Source organism: Ambystoma mexicanum, chromosome 13, assembly GCF_040938575.1.
Source record: "Ambystoma mexicanum isolate Mex_15411 chromosome 13, UKY_AmexF1_1, whole genome shotgun sequence".
NCBI lineage: Eukaryota > Metazoa > Chordata > Amphibia > Caudata > Ambystomatidae > Ambystoma > Ambystoma mexicanum.
This window is the reverse complement of record NC_090938.1, coordinates 702,833,714-702,853,347: the sequence shown is the minus strand read 5'-3', so window position 1 is coordinate 702,853,347 and position 19,634 is coordinate 702,833,714. Positions and strand designations below refer to the sequence as shown.

The 19,634-nt window shown below is 49.6% G+C and overlaps 1 non-coding gene across 1 annotated transcript; it reads left to right on the top strand.

Moving 5' to 3' along the window:
• Nucleotides 1-12,406: 12,406 nt before the first annotated feature.
• TRNAL-CAA (transfer RNA leucine (anticodon CAA)) lies at nt 12,407-12,516 on the top strand. Its single transcript has 2 exons — nt 12,407-12,444; nt 12,471-12,516. It is a non-coding gene; the product is annotated as a tRNA-Leu (tRNA).
• The last annotated feature ends 7,118 nt before the right edge of the window (nt 12,517-19,634 follow it).

The following is a 19,634-nucleotide window of genomic DNA, read 5'->3' as shown; positions in this document are numbered from 1 at the left end:
TCTCTATGGATAAGTAGACCGTTTGTGTCTGTATCTGTGCGTGTGTGCCTGTGCACAGCCAAGCACACACTCGTTTGCGTCATTAAGACATGTACTGACCATAATCTACCCTCTATGCCATTCACAGATACTAGAAATCCAGGACCCCGAGATACAGGCTAAGAGTGGGTACAAAAAGAGCCCCATGGTCTGCCTGCGATCTCATACAGGAGCAGCTGTGTTAATAGCAGACTGGAGCAATACAGAGAGCTTTGTCCTGGCGGTGAGCCCTTATTGTAGCAGGCTTTTACTTGCAGATAAGCCCAGGGACGCCGTCAGGCCCTTTCAATCTTTGCAAATTAAAGTGGCCTCAAGTCTTGGGCAAGGGTATGGGGGGCAGCGACTTCCCCCATGTTTGCAGGATTTACAGACGTGTTATCACCTCATTGCCTCCAAACACTTGTTCCTCCACATCAGCCTCTTGCTGACAAAGAAGGGTTTATTGCTCTTCAGTGGGCAATTCATGTTTAGTATCCCTGCTGGATGGCCGTCTCCTGATAATCAGCGGCTAGTAACCTTCCCTTTTCACCATTGTAATGTATGCACCCCAGGAGTGCCCCAGACTGTTTTCGCTCTCAGCAGGGGGCCACCAACCATCATGTTGAAATGGGCAACCAAACATCTTCAGCAGGGCCTGGGTAGGCCAACACAGGGAACTATGTCCTGTCAGTGAGCTCTTACAGCAGCAAGCTGCTAATGCCAGGTTGGTGCAATATACAGAACTATAGCCTGGCTGTGAGATAACACAGATCAGGCTCTTGGTGGCAAACAGGCCCAGTATAGAGAGCTCTGGCTCGGCTGTGAGCTAATACAAGGCAGGCAGTTAACGGAAGACTGAGTTAACGCCGATAGCCACAGTGTCTTGAATCGGTCCTGGAAGGTCTGGGATCGCTGTAGGACGCTAAAACGGTCCTGGCACGTAACTGTTGGAACATGTCTTAGCGGTCTAGTAGCTCACCAACAGGGCCACCGCCATGTATATCCCGAAGTCAGGGGATTGCATCAGTGCGTTGCAACCCTGCTCAACTGTAAGGTGAGACGCTAGTTTCCCGCTTTCATTCGGCTTTCTGGCCGCTCTGGGTTCCGTTGCTCTAACGGCTCCCTCTTGCTCTTTCTTTCCACCTTTGTGCTGCACGCTCCGCGCTCTTCTCCTGTCTACCTTCCCTTTGCCCGGCCACTCGGCCACTGCATGCTCTCTTGTCTGTGGCAGTCTCCTGTTGTTCACCCAGTCTCTGGGGACTCTTCCATTTCCTGCTTACCTTGTAATAACATCGAGGTTCCAGTCCGTTTTCATTCCTTTCCTAGGACGTTACCCCGCTCTTCAGTAAGCATCCTTGCTGTGCATTCTGGACCCTATAGTCCATTCCTCTTACCTGTGACTGGCCATTCAGGTTGAAGTCTTTCTCCGGTGGTCTATCTGCTCGAATACTCTACTCATCCATCACCCGACCGGTGGAACAACTGCTTTAGCGGCCATCCTGTTACCAAACCAAACCTACCTGCACTAGCTAAGGATACCAGGGTATTTCTGCCTGTCGGCTTTTCCCTGGAGTGGGGTTGGCTCCCCGGAGACCCCACTGCCAGGCTTTTTGCATATTAGTCAAAGTGGCCGCTGGGGGAGCCCGCCCTTACCTCTTCCAAAAGAAGGGAAAGAAGAAGACAGCACCTCAGAGGGGACAGAAGTAGATTGCGTCCTCTGACGACTCCTCATAAACACCAGGTGAGGAGTCGGAGGGAGAGGCTTGTATAGTCACCAAAAGTAACCCCATAGATTCTGAGACACGGCCTGGCTGGGCACTCTTACAGGAGCAGGCTGTTATTGGCAGCTCGGCCCAATACAGAGAGCTTTAGCCTGGCTCTCAGATAATACAGACCAGGCTGTTGTGGGCAGACAGACCCAGTACAGAGAGCTCTGGCTCGGCTTTGAGATAATACAAGGCAGGCAGTTAACGGCAGATTTGCCTGACACTGGGAGCCATGGCATGCCTGCGAACTCCTACAGGAAGAGGCAGTTAATGGCAGATTGGTCCAGTAGAGAGGGCGCTTTCCCATCTGTGATCCGGACTGAGCATGCTGTTAAGGGCAGATTGGTCCATACTGACAGCCACGTCATAGCCTTGAGATTCTTCAGGAGCACGACTCTGCGTTTTGCACCTTTCCACAGTCCACGGACAGGACCCTGCTTAGCCTTGGAATAGCTGCAGAGACTACATGCACCCTATCTCATCCTTCCCAAAGGCATCCGCACTCTAGTGCATGGCACTGGGCTGGGCTGCATTAGGGCTCTCAGACCCCACCTCTGCGACAGTCCTCTAGTTTAACCATCTTTTGCAGGTCCTTTACAGTCCACCGCAGTATATCACCGAAGTTCAGATCTACCAAAGTTGTAAACGTTTTTATTGCTGATGTCACTGGCGAATATCTAGTGCTGATCTTTGTTCTAAAAAGTTCCTATGCTAAAGTCTTAACTACAATCGTCTAACTCGAATGGCTGTTGTGACATCACCCAGATATGATGGCTGTCCACAGCCTTGCTTAAGACTTTGGTGGTTTTTAGGTCTTCTCCAACTCCCTAAAATGAGAAAATTGGCCCATTTGATGACAACTTTTTTGTGCAAATGTGGGGTCCCCCTCCCCTTATCCAGTCCCCATACTCTGCCATTCCCTTTACCTTTCCAAATTTAAATCAACCCTTTTATTAATGTCCCCCTCTATATACTGTATTTAACCTTTTAACTTGTCTTCCCGTGTCACCCTGCCTATCCACAGTATGCCTTCTGTTTTGTCAACAACAAAACTGCTGTCTAAAGGGTAGTCTGTTTTTACCCCTTCAAGATCACGGTATGCGATTCACAATACCTGTTCTAGAATATTCTGTTCCTAATGGCCATTGAGGTTTCTCTCATTGGCCATACCTGCCTGTAATAACTGGGTGCTGATAACATTTGTTTAGTGTTTAATTACTGCTGAATGCTTTCGTAGCGCCCTCTGTGGGTGTCCGTCCTAAAATATTCCAGAAAAGTGTCTGTTCTGGACTACCCCACTACTAACGAGCGATCTAGAAGGGGGCATTGCTGATATTTGTTCTAAAATGCTGCTTTGCCAAGAGCTGTTCTAGGAACCCCAACTGTTGATGTGTGCCCCAGAATATTAATGTATTGATGGCTGCCCTTGAATATTCAGTAGGTGATGAAAGATGCCGAGTTGGTGGCTGTTTTGCAAAATTCCATCCTTGATGTCCGAGACTGAATGTTCCCCAGCTGGTGTTTGTCCCAATGTATGCCACTGCTGGTGTCTGTTCTGGAATCCATGTTAAGCGTGTTCTGATGTAGTCCGTACCTGATGCCTGTTGTGGAACATGCCCTTGCTTATCTGCAATGCAGAACACGAGAGTGATGTTGCATAGTGTGTGATATTCCATTGCAGATGATTAAAGCTGAATGCTGCTTCTCAGGTTCCCGTTACACGCTGATACGCCGTTGTTTCTCCTGCAGCTCCAGAGCCTGTACTCTTTACCCTGCTGCACCTTTCAGTTGTCAGGATGAGCGGTCTAAGGGCCAGACTCAAGAGCTGATTCTCTTTCCCAGCTGGGTGTTCTGGTCTCCAATTGGAGGCGTGGGTTCAAATCCCACTTCTGACACAACCTTTTTTTTTTTCCAGCCTCTTTCAGATCGGGGTGATTCACGCCACGGTATATAGACGGTCCTTAAACTTGCCAATCCTGACAGATCGCTCTAACTTGTAGGGGTGCGCACGGAGGATGGGGAGAGCTGGGCTGTTGTCTTCAGGAAACACGTCACAGGAGGTGGGCAGAGCCCTGGCCACTGATTGGTGGTAAATCCCACTAGTTGCGCGTGAAGGACTGGAGCTGAGATGTATAGATTGGGCCACAGAGTACTGTAGGAGAGAGATCTGCGAGAGGACGTAACTTGAGTTTATTTTGCAGGTGACTTAGGTGTGTAAAATAAAATGTGAAAAATATCAGTAAAAGAATGCCACGCCCAACGTGGGGCTCGAACCCACGACCCTGAGATTAAGAGTCTCATGCTGTACTGACTGAGCTAGCCGGGCTGCTGGTTGCACTGTCTGCTGGTCGCCCTTTTCTCAGCACACCATTCCTAACTGGACAGCCTGTGAAGGGAGAGAGCAATGTGTGCTTGCATGTTTATGTGTGCTGCCTGTATGCCTGCACTCTATGTACGTACATCTTTATGCAGCCGCTATGTCTCTGTGTTTGTCCATGTCTGCAGATATTTGTGGCGCTTCCCTTAATATGGTTATGTTATTGGTATCTTTCTGTGTAAGTTTATGTATGTCTACACATCTTTACTATGTGTGCAGCTAGCTTCCTCTTCCTACATGTGTCTCTGAAGTAAGTCTCTATGGATAAGTAGACCGTGTGTGTCTGTATCTGTGCGTGTGTGCCTGTGCACAGCCAAGCACACACTCGTTTGCGTCATTAAGACATGTACTGACCATAATCTACCCCCTATGCCATTCACAGATACTAGAAATCCAGGACCCCGAGATACAGGCTAAGAGTGGGTACAAAAAGAGCCCCATGGTCTGCCTGCGATCTCATACAGGAGCAGCTGTGTTAATAGCAGACTGGAGCAATACAGAGAGCTTTGTCCTGGCGGTGAGCCCTTATTGTAGCAGGCTTTTACTTGCAGATAAGCCCAGGGACGCCGTCAGGCCCTTTCAATCTTTGCAAATTAAAGTGGCCTCAAGTCTTGGGCAAGGGTATGGGGGGCAGCAACTTCCCCCATTTTTGCAGGATTTACAGACGTGTTATCACCTCATTGCCTCCAAACACGTGTTCCTCCACATCAGCCTCTTGCTGACAAAGAAGGGTTTATTGCTCTTCAGTGGGCAATTCATGTTTAGTATCCCTGCTGGATGGCCGTCTCCTGATAATCAGCGGCTAGTAACCTTCCCTTTTCGCCATTGTAATGTATGCACCCCAGGAGTGCCCCAGACTGTTTTCGCTCTCAGCAGGGGGCCACCAACCATCATGTTGAAATGGGCAACCAAACATCTTCAGCAGGGCCTGGGTAGGCCAACACAGGGAACTATGTCCTGTCAGTGAGCTCTTACAGCAGCAAGCTGCTAATGCCAGGTTGGTGCAATATACAGAACTATAGCCTGGCTGTGAGATAACACAGATCAGGCTCTTGGTGGCAAACAGGCCCAGTATAGAGAGCTCTGGCTCGGCTGTGAGCTAATACAAGGCAGGCAGTTAACGGAAGACTGAGTTAACGCCGACAGCCACAGTGTCTTGAACCGGTCCTGGAAGGTCTGGGATCGCTGTAGGACGCTAAGACGGTCCTGGCACGTAACTGTTGGAACATGTCTTAGCGGTCTAGTAGCTCACCAACAGGGCCACCGCCATGTATATCCCAAAGTCAGGGGATTGCATCAGTGCGTTGCAACCCTGCTCAACTGTAAGGTGAGACGCTAGTTTCCCGCTTTCATTCGGCTTTCTGGCCGCTCTGGGTTCCGTTGCTCTAACGGCTCCCTCTTGCTCTTTCTTTCCACCTTTGTGCTGCGCGCTCCGCGCTCATCTCCTGTCTACCTTCCCTTTGCCCGGCCGCTCGGCCACTGCATGCTCTCTTGTCTGTGGCAGTCTCCTGTTGTTCACCCAGTCTCTGGGGACTCTTCCATTTCCCGCTTACCTTGTAATAACATCGAGGTTCCAGTACGTTTTCATTCCTTTCCTAGGACGTTACCCCGCTCTTCAGTAAGCATCCTTGCTGTGCATTCTGGACCCTATAGTCCATTCCTCTTACCTGTGACTGGCCATTCAGGTTGAAGTCTTTCTCCGGTGGTCTATCTGCTCGAATACTCTACTCATCCATCACCCGACAGGTGGAACAACTGCTTTAGCGGCCATCCTGTTACCAAACCAAACCTACCTGCACTAGCTAAGGATACCAGGGTATTTCTGCCTGTCGGCTTTTCCCTGGAGTGGGGTTGGCTCCCCGGAGACCCCACTGCCAGGCTTTTTGCATATTAGTCAAAGTGGCCGCTGGGGGAGCCCGCCCTTACCTCTTCCAAAAGAAGGGAAAGAAGAAGACAGCACCTCAGAGGGGACAGAAGTAGATTGCGTCTTCTGACGACTCCTCATAAACACCAGGTGAGGAGTCGGAGGGAGAGGCTTGTATAGTCACCAAAAGTAACCCCATAGATTCTGAGACACGGCCTGGCTGGGCACTCTTACAGGAGCAGGCTGTTATTGGCAGCTCGGCCCAATACAGAGAGCTTTAGCCTGGCTCTCAGATAATACAGACCAGGCTGTTGTGGGCAGACAGACCCAGTACAGAGAGCTCTGGCTCGGCTTTGAGATAATACAAGGCAGGCAGTTAACGGCAGATTTGCCTGACACTGGGAGCCATGGCATGCCTGCAAACTCCTACAGGAAGAGGCAGTTAATGGCAGATTGGTCCAGTAGAGAGGGCGCTTTCCCATCTGTGATCCGGACTGAGCATGGTGTTAATGGCAGATTGGTCCATACTGACAGCCACGTCATAGCCTTGAGATTCTTCGGGAGCACGACTCTGCGTTTTGCACCTTTCCACAGTCCACGGACAGGACCCTGCTTAGCCTTGGAATACCTGCAGAGACTACATGCACCCTATCTCTTCCTTCCCAAAGGCATCCGCACTCTAGTGCATGGCACTGGGCTGGGCTGCATTAGGGCTCTCAGACCCCACCTCTGCGACAGTCCTCTAGTTTAACCATCTTTTGCAGGTCCTTTACAGTCCACCGCAGTATGTCACCGAAGTTCAGATCTACCAAAGTTGTAAACGTTTTTATTGCTGATGTCACTGGCGAATATCTAGTGCTGATCTTTGTTGTAAAAAGTTTCTATGCTAAAGTCTGAACTACACTCGTCTAACTCGAATGGCTGTTGTGACATCACCCAGATATGATGGCTGTCCACAGCCTTGCTTAAGACTTTGGTGGTTTTTAGGTCTTCTCCAACTCCCTAAAATGAGAAAATTGGCCCATTTGCTGACAACTTTTTTGTGCAAATGTGGGGTCCCCCTCCCCTTATCCACTCCCCATACTCTGCCATTCCCTTTACCTTTCCAAATTTAAATCAACCCTTTTATTAATGTCCCCCTCTATATACTGTATTTAACCTTTTAACTTGTCTTCCCCTGTCACCCTGCCTATCCACAGTATGCCTTCTGTTTTGTCAACAACAAAACTGCTGTCTAAAGGGTAGTCTGTTTTTACCCCTTCAAGATCACGGTATGCGATTCACAATACCTGTTCTAGAATATTCTGTTCCTAATAGCCATTGAGGTTTCTCTCATTGGCCATACCTGCCTGTAATAACTGGGTGCTGATAACATTTGTTTAGTGTTTAATTACTGCTGAATGCTTTCGTAGCGCCCTCTGTGGGTGTCCGTCCTAAAATATTCCAGAAAAGTGTCTGCTCTGGACTACCCCACTACTAACGAGCGATCTAGAAGGGGGCATTGCTGATATTTGTTCTAAAATGCTGCTTTGCCAAGAGCTGTTCTAGGAACCCCAACTGTTGATGTGTGCCCCAGAATATTAATGTATTGATGGCTGCCCTTGAATATTCAGTAGGTGATGAAAGATGCCGAGTTGGTGGCTGTTTGGCAAAATTCCATCCTTGATGTCCGAGACTGAATGTTCCCCGGCTGGTGTTTGTCCCAATGTATGCCACTGCTGGTGTCTGTTCTGGAATCCATGTTAAGCGTGTTCTGATGTAGTCCGTACCCGATGCCTGTTGTGGAACATGCCCTTGCTTATCTGCAATGCAGAACACGAGAGTGATGTTGCATAGTGTGTGATATTCCATTGCAGATGATTAAAGCTGAATGCTGCTTCTCAGGTTCCCGTTACACGCTGATACGCCGTTGTTTCTCCTGCAGCTCCAGAGCCTGTACTCTTTACCCTGCTGCACCTTTCAGTTGTCAGGATGAGCGGTCTAAGGGCCAGACTCAAGAGCTGATTCTCTTTCCCAGCTGGGTGTTCTGGTCTCCAATTGGAGGCGTGGGTTCAAATCCCACTTCTGACACAACCTTTTTTTTTTTCCAGCCGCTTTCAGATCGGGGTGATTCGCGCCATGGTATATAGACGGTCCTTAAACTTGCCAATCCTGACAGATCGCTCTAACTTGTAGGGGTGCGCACGGAGGATGGGGAGAGCTGGGCTGTTGTCTTCAGGAAACACGTCACAGGAGGCGGGCAGAGCCCTGGCCACTGATTGGTGGTAAATCCCACTAGTTGCGCGTGAAGGACTGGAGCTGAGATGTATAGATTGGGCCATAGAGTACTGTAGGAGAGAGATCTGCGAGAGGACGTAACTTGAGTTTATTTTGCAGGTGACTTAGGTGTGTAAAATAAAATGTGAAAAATATCAGTAAAAGAATGCCACGCCCAACGTGGGGCTCGAACCCACGACCCTGAGATTAAGAGTCTCATGCTCTACCGACTGAGCTAGCCGGGCTGCTGGTTGCACTGTCTGCTGGTCGCCCTTTTCTCAGCACACCATTCCTAACTGGACAGCCTGTGAAGGGAGAGAGCAATGTGTGCTTGCATGTTTATGTGTGCTGCCTGTATGCCTGCACTCTATGTACGTGCATCTTTACGCAGCCGCTATGTCTCTGTGTTTGTCCATGTCTGCAGATATTTGTGGCGCTTCCCTTAATATGGTTATGTTATTGGTATCTTTCTGTGTAAGTTTATGTATGTCTACACATCTTTACTATGTGTGCAGCTAGCTTCCTCTTCCTACATGTGTCTCTGAAGTAAGTCTCTATGGATAAGTAGACCGTGTGTGTCTGTATCTGTGCGTGTGTGCCTGTGCACAGCCAAGCACACACTCGTTTGCGTCATGAAGACATGTACTGACCATAATCTACCCCCTATGCCATTCACAGATACTAGAAATCCAGGACCCCGAGATACAGGCTAAGAGTGGGTACAAAAAGAGCCCCATGGTCTGCCTGCGATCTCATACAGGATCAGCTGTGTTAATAGCAGACTGGAGCAATACAGAGAGCTTTATCCTGGCGGTGAGCCCTTATTGTAGCAGGCTTTTACTTGCAGATAAGCCCAAGGACGCCGTCAGGCCCTTTCAATCTTTGCAAATTAAAGTGGCCTCAAGTCTTGGGCAAGGGTATGGGGGGTAGCAACTTCCCCCATGTTTGCAGGATTTACAGACGTGTTATCACCTCATTGCCTCCAAACACGTGTTCCTCCACATCAGCCTCTTGCTGACAAAGAAGGGTTTATTGCTCTTCAGTGGGCAATTCATGTTTAGTATCCCTGCTGGATGGCCGTCTCCTGATAATCAGCGGCTAGTAACCTTCCCTTTTCGCCATTGTAATGTATGCACCCCAGGAGTGCCCCAGACTGTTTTCACTCTCAGCAGGGGGCCACCAACCATCATGTTGAAATGGGCAACCAAACATCTTCAGCAGGGCCTTGGTAGGCCAACACAGGGAACTATGTCCTGTCAGTGAGCTCTTACAGCAGCAAGCTGCTAATGCCAGGTTGGTGCAATATACAGAACTATAGCCTGGCTGTGAGATAACACAGATCAGGCTCTTGGTGGCAAACAGGCCCAGTATAGAGAGCTCTGGCTCGGCTGTGAGCTAATACAAGGCAGGCAGTTAACGGAAGACTGAGTTAACGCCGACAGCCACAGTGTCTTGAACCGGTCCTGGAAGGTCTGGGATCGCTGTAGGACGCTAAGACGGTCCTGGCACGTAACTGTTGGAACATGTCTTAGCGGTCTAGTAGCTCACCAACAGGGCCACCGCCATGTATATCCCGAAGTCAGGGGATTGCATCAGTGCGTTGCAACCCTGCTCAACTGTAAGGTGAGACGCTAGTTTCCCGCTTTCATTCGGCTTTCTGGCCGCTCTGGGTTCCGTTGCTCTAACGGCTCCCTCTTGCTCTTTCTTTCCACCTTTGTGCTGCGCGCTCTGCGCTCATCTCCTGTCTACCTTCCCTTTGCCCGGCCGCTCGGCCACTGCATGCTCTCTTGTCTGTGGCAGTCTCCTGTTGTTCACCCAGTCTCTGGGGACTCTTCCATTTCCCGCTTACCTTGTAATAACATCGAGGTTCCAGTCCGTTTTCATTCCTTTCCTAGGACGTTACCCCGCTCTTCAGTAAGCATCCTTGCTGTGCATTCTGGACCCTATAGTCCATTCCTCTTACCTGTGACTGGCCATTCAGGTTGAAGTCTTTCTCCGGTGGTCTATCTGCTCGAATACTCTACTCATCCATCACCCGACAGGTGGAACAACTGCTTTAGCGGCCATCCTGTTACCAAACCAAACCTACCTGCACTAGCTAAGGATACCAGGGTATTTCTGCCTGTCGGCTTTTCCCTGGAGTGGGGTTGGCTCCCCGGAGACCCCACTGCCAGGCTTTTTGCATATTAGTCAAAGTGGCCGCTGGGGTAGCCCGCCCTTACCTCTTCCAAAAGAAGGGAAAGAAGAAGACAGCACCTCAGAGGGGACAGAAGTAGATTGCGTCCTCTGACGACTCCTCATAAACACCAGGTGAGGAGTCGGAGGGAGAGGCTTGTATAGTCACCAAAAGTAACCCCATAGATTCTGAGACACGGCCTGGCTGGGCACTCTTACAGGAGCAGGCTGTTATTGGCAGCTCGGCCCAATACAGAGAGCTTTAGCCTGGCTCTCAGATAATACAGACCAGGCTGTTGTGGGCAGACAGACCCAGTACAGAGAGCTCTGGCTCGGCTTTGAGATAATACAAGGCAGGCAGTTAATGGCAGATTTGCCTGACACTGGGAGCCATGGCATGCCTGCGAACTCCTACAGGAAGAGGCAGTTAATGGCAGATTGGTCCAGTAGAGAGGGCGCTTTCCCATCTGTGATCCGGACTGAGCATGGTGTTAATGGCAGATTGGTCCATACTGACAGCCACGTCATAGCCTTGAGATTCTTCGGGAGCACGACTCTGCGTTTTGCACCTTTCCACAGTCCACGGACAGGACCCTGCTTAGCCTTGGAATACCTGCAGAGACTACATGCACCCTATCTCTTCCTTCCCAAAGGCATCCGCACTCTAGTGCATGGCACTGGGCTGGGCTGCATTAGGGCTCTCAGACCCCACCTCTGCGACAGTCCTCTAGTTTAACCATCTTTTGCAGGTCCTTTACAGTCCACCGCAGTATGTCACCGAAGTTCAGATCTACCAAAGTTGTAAACGTTTTTATTGCTGATGTCACTGGCGAATATCTAGTGCTGATCTTTGTTGTAAAAAGTTTCTATGCTAAAGTCTGAACTACAATCGTCTAACTCGAATGGCTGTTGTGACATCACCCAGATATGATGGCTGTCCACAGCCTTGCTTAAGACTTTGGTGGTTTTTAGGTCTTCTCCAACTCCCTAAAATGAGAAAATTGGCCCATTTGCTGACAACTTTTTTGTGCAAATGTGGGGTCCCCCTCCCCTTATCCACTCCCCATACTCTGCCATTCCCTTTACTTTTCCAAATTTAAATCAACCCTTTTATTAATGTCCCCCTCTATATACTATATTTAACCTTTTAACTTGTCTTCCCCTGTCACCCTGCCTATCCACAGTATGCCTTCTGTTTTGTCAACAACAAAACTGCTGTCTAAACGGTAGTCTGTTTTTACCCCTTCAAGATCACGGTATGCGATTCACAATACCTGTTCTAGAATATTCTGTTCCTAATGGCCATTGAGGTTTCTCTCATTGGCCATACCTGCCTGTAATAACTGGGTGCTGATAACATTTGTTTAGTGTTTAATTACTGCTGAATGCTTTCGTAGCGCCCTCTGTGGGTGTCCGTCCTAAAATATTCCAGAAAAGTGTCTGCTCTGGACTACCCCACTACTAACGAGCAATCTAGAAGGGGGCATTGCTGATATTTGTTCTAAAATGCTGCTTTGCCAAGAGCTGTTCTAGGAACCCCAACTGTTGATGTGTGCCCCAGAATATTAATGTATTGATGGCTGCCCTTGAATATTCAGTAGGTGATGAAAGATGGCGAGTTGGTGGCTGTTTTGCAAAATTCCATCCTTGATGTCCGAGACTGAATGTTCCCCAGCTGGTGTTTGTCCCAATGTATGCCACTGCTGGTGTCTGTTCTGGAATCCATGTTAAGCGTGTTCTGATGTAGTCCGTACCTGATGCCTGTTGTGGAACATGCCGTTGCTTATCTGCAATGCAGAACACGAGAGTGATGTTGCATAGTGTGTGATATTCCATTGCAGATGATTAAAGCTGAATGCTGCTTCTCAGGTTCCCGTTACACGCTGATACGCCGTTGTTTCTCCTGCATCTCCAGAGCCTGTACTCTTTACCCTGCTGCACCTTCCAGTTGTCAGGATGGCCGAGCGGTCTAAGGCGCCAGACTCAAGAGCTGATTCTCTTTCCCAGCTGGGTGTTCTGGTCTCCAATTGGAGGCGTGGGTTCAAATCCCACTTCTGACACAACCTTTTTTTTTTTTTTCCAGCCGCTTTTGGATCGGGGTGATTCGCGCCACGGTATATAGACGGTCCTTAAACTTGCCAATCCTGACAGATCGCTCTAACTTGTAGGGGTGCGCACGGAGGGTGGGGAGAGCTGGGCTGTTGTCTTCAGGAAACACGTCACAGGAGGCGGGCTGAGCCCTGGCCACTGATTGGTGGTAAATCCCACTAGTTGCGCGAGAAGGACTGGAGCTGAGATGTATTTATTGGGCCATAGAGTACTGTAGGAGAGAGATCTGCGAGAGGACGTAACTTGAGTTTATTTTGCAGGTGACCTAGGTGTGTAAAATAAAATGTGAAAAATATCAGTAAAAGAATGCCGCGCCTAACGTGGGGCTCGAACCCACGACCCTGAGATTAAGAGTCTCATGCTCTACCGACTGAGCTAGCCGGGCTGCTGGTCACACTGTCTGCTGGTCGCCCTTTTCTCAGCACACCATTCCTAACTGGACAGCCTGTGAAGGGAGAGAGCAATGTGTGCTTGCATGTTTATGTGTGCTGCCTGTATGCCTGCACTCTATGTACGTGCATCTTTACGCAGCCGCTATGTCTCTGTGTTTGTCCATGTCTGCAGATATTTGTGGCGCTTCCCTTAATATGGTTATGTTATTGGTATCTTTCTGTGTAAGTTTATGTATGTCTACACATCTTTACTATGTGTGCAGCTAGCTTCCTCTTCCTACATGTGTCTCTGAAGTAAGTCTCTATGGATAAGTAGACCGTGTGTGTCTGTATCTGTGCGTGTGTGCCTGTGCACAGCCAAGCACACACTCGTTTGCGTCATTAAGACATGTACTGACCATAATCTACCCCCTATGCCATTCACAGATACTAGAAATCCAGGACCCCGAGATACAAGCTAAGAGTCGGTACAAAAAGAGCCCCATGGTCTGCCTGCGATCTCATACAGGAGCAGCTGTGTTAATAGCAGACTGGAGCAATACAGAGAGCTTTGTCCTGGCGGTGAGCCCTTATTGTAGCAGGCTTTTACTTGCAGATAAGCCCAGGGACGCCGTCAGGCCCTTTCAATCTTTGCAAATTAAAGTGGCCTCAAGTCTTGGGCAAGGGTATGGGGGGCAGCGACTTCCCCCATGTTTGCAGGATTTACAGACGTGTTATCACCTCATTGCCTCCAAACACTTGTTCCTCCACATCAGCCTCTTGCTGACAAAGAAGGGTTTATTGCTCTTCAGTGGGCAATTCATGTTTAGTATCCCTGCTGGATGGCCGTCTCCTGATAATCAGCGGCTAGTAACCTTCCCTTTTCGCCATTGTAATGTATGCACCCCAGGAGTGCCCCAGACTGTTTTCGCTCTCAGCAGGGGGCCACCAACCATCATGTTGAAATGGGCAACCAAACATCTTCAGCAGGGCCTGGGTAGGCCAACACAGGGAACTATGTCCTGTCAGTGAGCTCTTACAGCAGCAAGCTGCTAATGCCAGGTTGGTGCAATATACAGAACTATAGCCTGGCTGTGAGATAACACAGATCAGGCTCTTGGTGGCAAACAGGCCCAGTATAGAGAGCTCTGGCTCGGCTGTGAGCTAATACAAGGCAGGCAGTTAACGGAAGACTGAGTTAACGCCGATAGCCACAGTGTCTTGAATCGGTCCTGGAAGGTCTGGGATCGCTGTAGGATGCTAAAACGGTCCTGGCACGTAACTGTTGGAACATGTCTTAGCGGTCTAGTAGCTCACCAACAGGGCCACCGCCATGTATATCCCGAAGTCAGGGGATTGCATCAGTGCGTTGCAACCCTGCTCAACTGTAAGGTGAGACGCTAGTTTCCCGCTTTCATTCGGCTTTCTGGCCGCTCTGGGTTCCGTTGCTCTAACGGCTCCCTCTTGCTCTTTCTTTCCACCTTTGTGCTGCGCGCTCCGCGCTCTTCTCCTGTCTACCTTCCCTTTGCCCGGCCGCTCGGCCACTGCATGCTCTCTTGTCTGTGGCAGTCTCCTGTTGTTCACCCAGTCTCTGGGGACTCTTCCATTTCCTGCTTACCTTGTAATAACATCGAGGTTCCAGTCCGTTTTCATTCCTTTCCTAGGACGTTACCCCGCTCTTCAGTAAGCATCCTTGCTGTGCATTCTGGACCCTATAGTCCATTCCTCTTACCTGTGACTGGCCATTCAGGTTGAAGTCTTTCTCCGGTGGTCTATCTGCTCAAATACTCTACTCATCCATCACCCGACCGGTGGAAAACTGCTTTAGCGGCCATCCTGTTACCAAACCAAACCTACCTGCACTAGCTAAGGATACCAGGGTATTTCTGCTGGTTGGCTTTTCCCTGGAGTGGGGTTGGCTCCCCGGAGACCCCACTGCCAGGCTTTTTGCATATTAGTCAAAGTGGCCGCTGGGGGAGCCCGCCCTTACCTCTTCCAAAAGAAGGGAAAGAAGAAGACAGCACCTCAGAGGGGACAGAAGTAGATTGCGTCCTCTGACGACTCCTCATAAACACCAGGTGAGGAGTCGGAGGGAGAGGCTTGTATAGTCACCAAAAGTAACCCCATAGATTCTGAGACACGGCCTGGCTGGGCACTCTTACAGGAGCAGGCTGTTATTGGCAGCTCGGCCCAATACAGAGAGCTTTAGCCTGGCTCTCAGATAATACAGACCAGGCTGTTGTGGGCAGACAGACCCAGTACAGAGAGCTCTGGCTCGGCTTTGAGATAATACAAGGCAGGCAGTTAACGGCAGATTTGCCTGACACTGGGAGCCATGGCATGCCTGCGAACTCCTACAGGAAGAGGCAGTTAATGGCAGATTGGTCCAGTAGAGAGGGCGCTTTCCCATCTGTGATCCGGACTGAGCATGCTGTTAATGGCAGATTGGTCCATACTGACAGCCACGTCATAGCCTTGAGATTCTTCAGGAGCACGACTCTGCGTTTTGCACCTTTCCACAGTCCACGGACAGGACCCTGCTTAGCCTTGGAATAGCTGCAGAGACTACATGCACCCTATCTCTTCTTGCCCAAAGGCATCCGCACTCTAGTGCATGGCACTGGGCTGGGCTGCATTAGGGCTCTCAGACCCCACCTCTGCGACAGTCCTCTAGTTTAACCATCTTTTGCAGGTCCTTTACAGTCCACCGCAGTATATCACCGAAGTTCAGATCTACCAAAGTTGTAAACGTTTTTATTGCTGATGTCACTGGCGAATATCTAGTGCTGATCTTTGTTGTAAAAAGTTTCTATGCTAAAGTCTGAACTACAATCGTCTAACTCGAATGGCTGTTGTGACATCACCCAGATATGATGGCTGTCCACAGCCTTGCTTAAGACTTTGGTGGTTTTTAGGTCTTCTCCAACTCCCTAAAATGAGAAAATTGGCCCATTTGCTGACAACTTTTTTGTGCAAATGTGGGGTCCCCCTCCCCTTATCCACTCCCCATACTCTGCCATTCCCTTTACTTTTCCAAATTTAAATCAACCCTTTTATTAATGTCCCCCTCTATATACTGTATTTAACCTTTTAACTTGTCTTCCCCTGTCACCCTGCCTATCCACAGTATGCCTTCTGTTTTGTCAACAACAAAACTGCTGTCTAAAGGGTAGTCTGTTTTTACCCCTTCAAGATCACGGTATGCGATTCACAATACCTGTTCTAGAATATTCTGTTCCTAATGGCCATTGAGGTTTCTCTCATTGGCCATACCTGCCTGTAATAACTGGGTGCTAATAACATTTGTTTAGTGTTTAATTACTGCTGAATGCTTTTGTAGCGCCCTCTGTGGGTGTCCGTCCTAAAATATTCCAGAAAAGTGTCTGCTCTGGACTACCCCACTACTAACGAGCGATCTAGAAGGGGGCATTGCTGATATTTGTTCTAAAATGCTGCTTTGCCAAGAGCTGTTCTAGGAACCCCAACTGTTGATGTGTGCCCCAGAATATTAATGTATTGATGGCTGCCCTTGAATATTCAGCAGGTGATGAAAGATGCCGAGTTGGAGGCTGTTTTGCAAAATTCCATCCTTGATGTCCGAGACTGAATGTTTCCCGGCTGGTGTTTGTCCCAATGTATGCCACTGCTGGTGTCTGTTCTGGAATCCATGTTAAGCGTGTTCTGATGTAGTCCGTACCTGATGCCTGTTGTGGAACATGCCCTTGCTTATCTGCAATGCAGAACACGAGAGTGATGTTGCATAGTGTGTGATATTCCGTTGCAGATGATTAAAGCTGAATGCTGCTTCTCAGGTTCCCGTTACACGCTGATACGCCGGTGTTTCTCCTGCAGCTCCAGAGCCTGTACTCTTTACCCTGCTGCACCTTCCAGTTGTCAGGATGAGCGGTCTAAGGGCCAGACTCAAGAGCTGATTCTCTTTCCCAGCTGGGTGTTCTGGTCTCCAATTGGAGGCGTGGGTTCAAATCCCACTTCCGACACAACCTTTTTTTTTTTTTTTCCAGCCGCTTTTGGATCGGGGTGATTCGCGCCACGGTTTATAGACGGTCCTTAAACTTGCCAATCCTGACAGATCGCTCTAACTTGTAGGGGTGCGCACGGAGGGTGGGGAGAGCTGGGCTGTTGTCTTCAGGAAACACGTCACAGGAGGCGGGCTGAGCCCTGGCCACTGATTGGTGGTAAATCCCACTAGTTGCGCGTGAAGGACTGGAGCTGAGATGTATTCATTGGGCCATAGAGTACTGTAGGAGAGAGATCTGCGAGAGGACGTAACTTGAGTTTATTTTGCAGGTGACCTAGGTGTGTAAAATAAAATGTGAAAAATATCAGTAAAAGAATGCCGCGCCCAACGTGGGGCTCGAACCCACGACCCTGAGATTAAGAGTCTCATGCTCTAACGACTGAGCTAGCCGGGCTGCTGGTCACACTGTCTGCTGGTCGCCCTTTTCTCAGCACACCATTCCTAACTGGACAGCCTGTGAAGGGAGAGAGCAATGTGTGCTTGCATGTTTATGTATGCTGCCTGTATGCCTGCACTCTATGTACGTGCATCTTTACGCAGCCGCTATGTCTCTGTGTTTGTCCATGTCTGCAGATATTTGTGGCGCTTCCCTTAATATGGTTATGTTATTGGTATCTTTCTGTGTAAGTTTATGTATGTCTACACATCTTTACTATGTGTGCAGCTAGCTTCCTCTTCCTACATGTGTCTCTGAAGTAAGTCTCTATGGATAAGTAGACCGTGTGTGTCTGTATCTGTGCGTGTGTGCCTGTGCACAGCCAAGCACACACTCGTTTGCGTCATTAAGACATGTACTGACCATAATCTACCCCCTATGCCATTCACAGATACTAGAAATCCAGGACCCCGATATACAGGCTAAGAGTGGGTACAAAAAGAGCCCCATGGTCTGCCTGCGATCTCATACAGGAGCAGCTGTGTTAATAGCAGACTGGAGCAATACAGAGAGCTTTGTCCTGGCGGTGAGCCCTTATTGTAGCAGGCTTTTACTTGCAGATAAGCCCAGGGACGCCGTCAGGCCCTTTCAATCTTTGCAAATTAAAGTGGCCTCAAGTCTTGGGCAAGGGTATGGGGGGCAGCGACTTCCCCATGTTTGCAGGATTTACAGACGTGTTATCACCTCATTGCCTCCAAACACTTGTTCCTCCACATCAGCCTCTTGCTGACAAAGAAGGGTTTATTGCTCTTCAGTGGGCAATTCATGTTTAGTATCCCTGCTGGATGGCCGTCTCCTGATAATCAGCGGCTAGTAACCTTCCCTTTTCACCATTGTAATGTATGCACCCCAGGAGTGCCCCAGACTGTTTTCGCTCTCAGCAGGGGGCCACCAACCATCATGTTGAAATGGGCAACCAAACATCTTCAGCAGGGCCTGGGTAGGCCAACACAGGGAACTATGTCCTGTCAGTGAGCTCTTACAGCAGCAAGCTGCTAATGCCAGGTTGGTGCAATATACAGAACTATAGCCTGGCTGTGAGATAACACAGATCAGGCTCTTGGTGGCAAACAGGCCCAGTATAGAGAGCTCTGGCTCGGCTGTGAGCTAATACAAGGCAGGCAGTTAACGGAAGACTGAGTTAACGCTGATAGCCACAGTGTCTTGAATCGGTCCTGGAAGGTCTGGGATCGCTGTAGGACGCTAAAACGGTCCTGGAACGTAACTGTTGGAACATGTCTTAGCGGTCTAGTAGCTCACCAACAGGGCCACCGCCATGTATATCCCGAAGTCAGGGGATTGCATCAGTGCGTTGCAACCCTGCTCAACTGTAAGGTGAGACGCTAGTTTCCCGCTTTCATTCGGCTTTCTGGCCGCTCTGGGTTCCGTTGCTCTAACGGCTCCCTCTTGCTCTTTCTTTCCACCTTTGTGCTGCGCGCTCCGCGCTCTTCTCCTGTCTACCTTCCCTTTGCCCGGCCGCTCGGCCACTGCATGCTCTCTTGTCTGTGGCAGTCTCCTGTTGTTCACCCAGTCTCCGGGGACTCTTCCATTTCCTGCTTACCTTGTAATAACATCGAGGTTCCAGTCCGTTTTCATTCCTTTCCTAGGACGTTACCCCGCTCTTCAGTAAGCATCCTTGCTGTGCATTCTGGACCCTATAGTCCATTCCTCTTACCTGTGACTGGCCATTCAGGTTGAAGTCTTTCTCCGGTGGTCTATCTGCTCGAATACTCTACTCATCCATCACCCGACCGGTGGAACAACTGCTTTAGCGGCCATCCTGTTACCAAACCAAACCTACCTGCACTAGCTAAGGATACCAGGGTATTTCTGCCTGTCGGCTTTTCCCTGGAGTGGGGTTGGCTCCCCGGAGACCCCACTGCCAGGCTTTTTGCATATTAGTCAAAGTGGCCGCTGGGGGAGCCCGCCCTTACCTCTTCCAAAAGAAGGGAAAGAAGAAGACAGCACCTCAGAGGGGACAGAAGTAGATTGCGTCCTCTGACGACTCCTCATAAACACCAGGTGAGGAGTCGGAGGGAGAGGCTTGTATAGTCACCAAAAGTAACCCCATAGATTCTGAGACACGGCCTGGCTGGGCACTCTTACAGGAGCAGGCTGTTATTGGCAGCTCGGCCCAATACAGAGAGCTTTAGCCTGGCTCTCAGATAATACAGACCAGGCTGTTGTGGGCAGACAGACCCAGTACAGAGGGCTCTGGCTCGG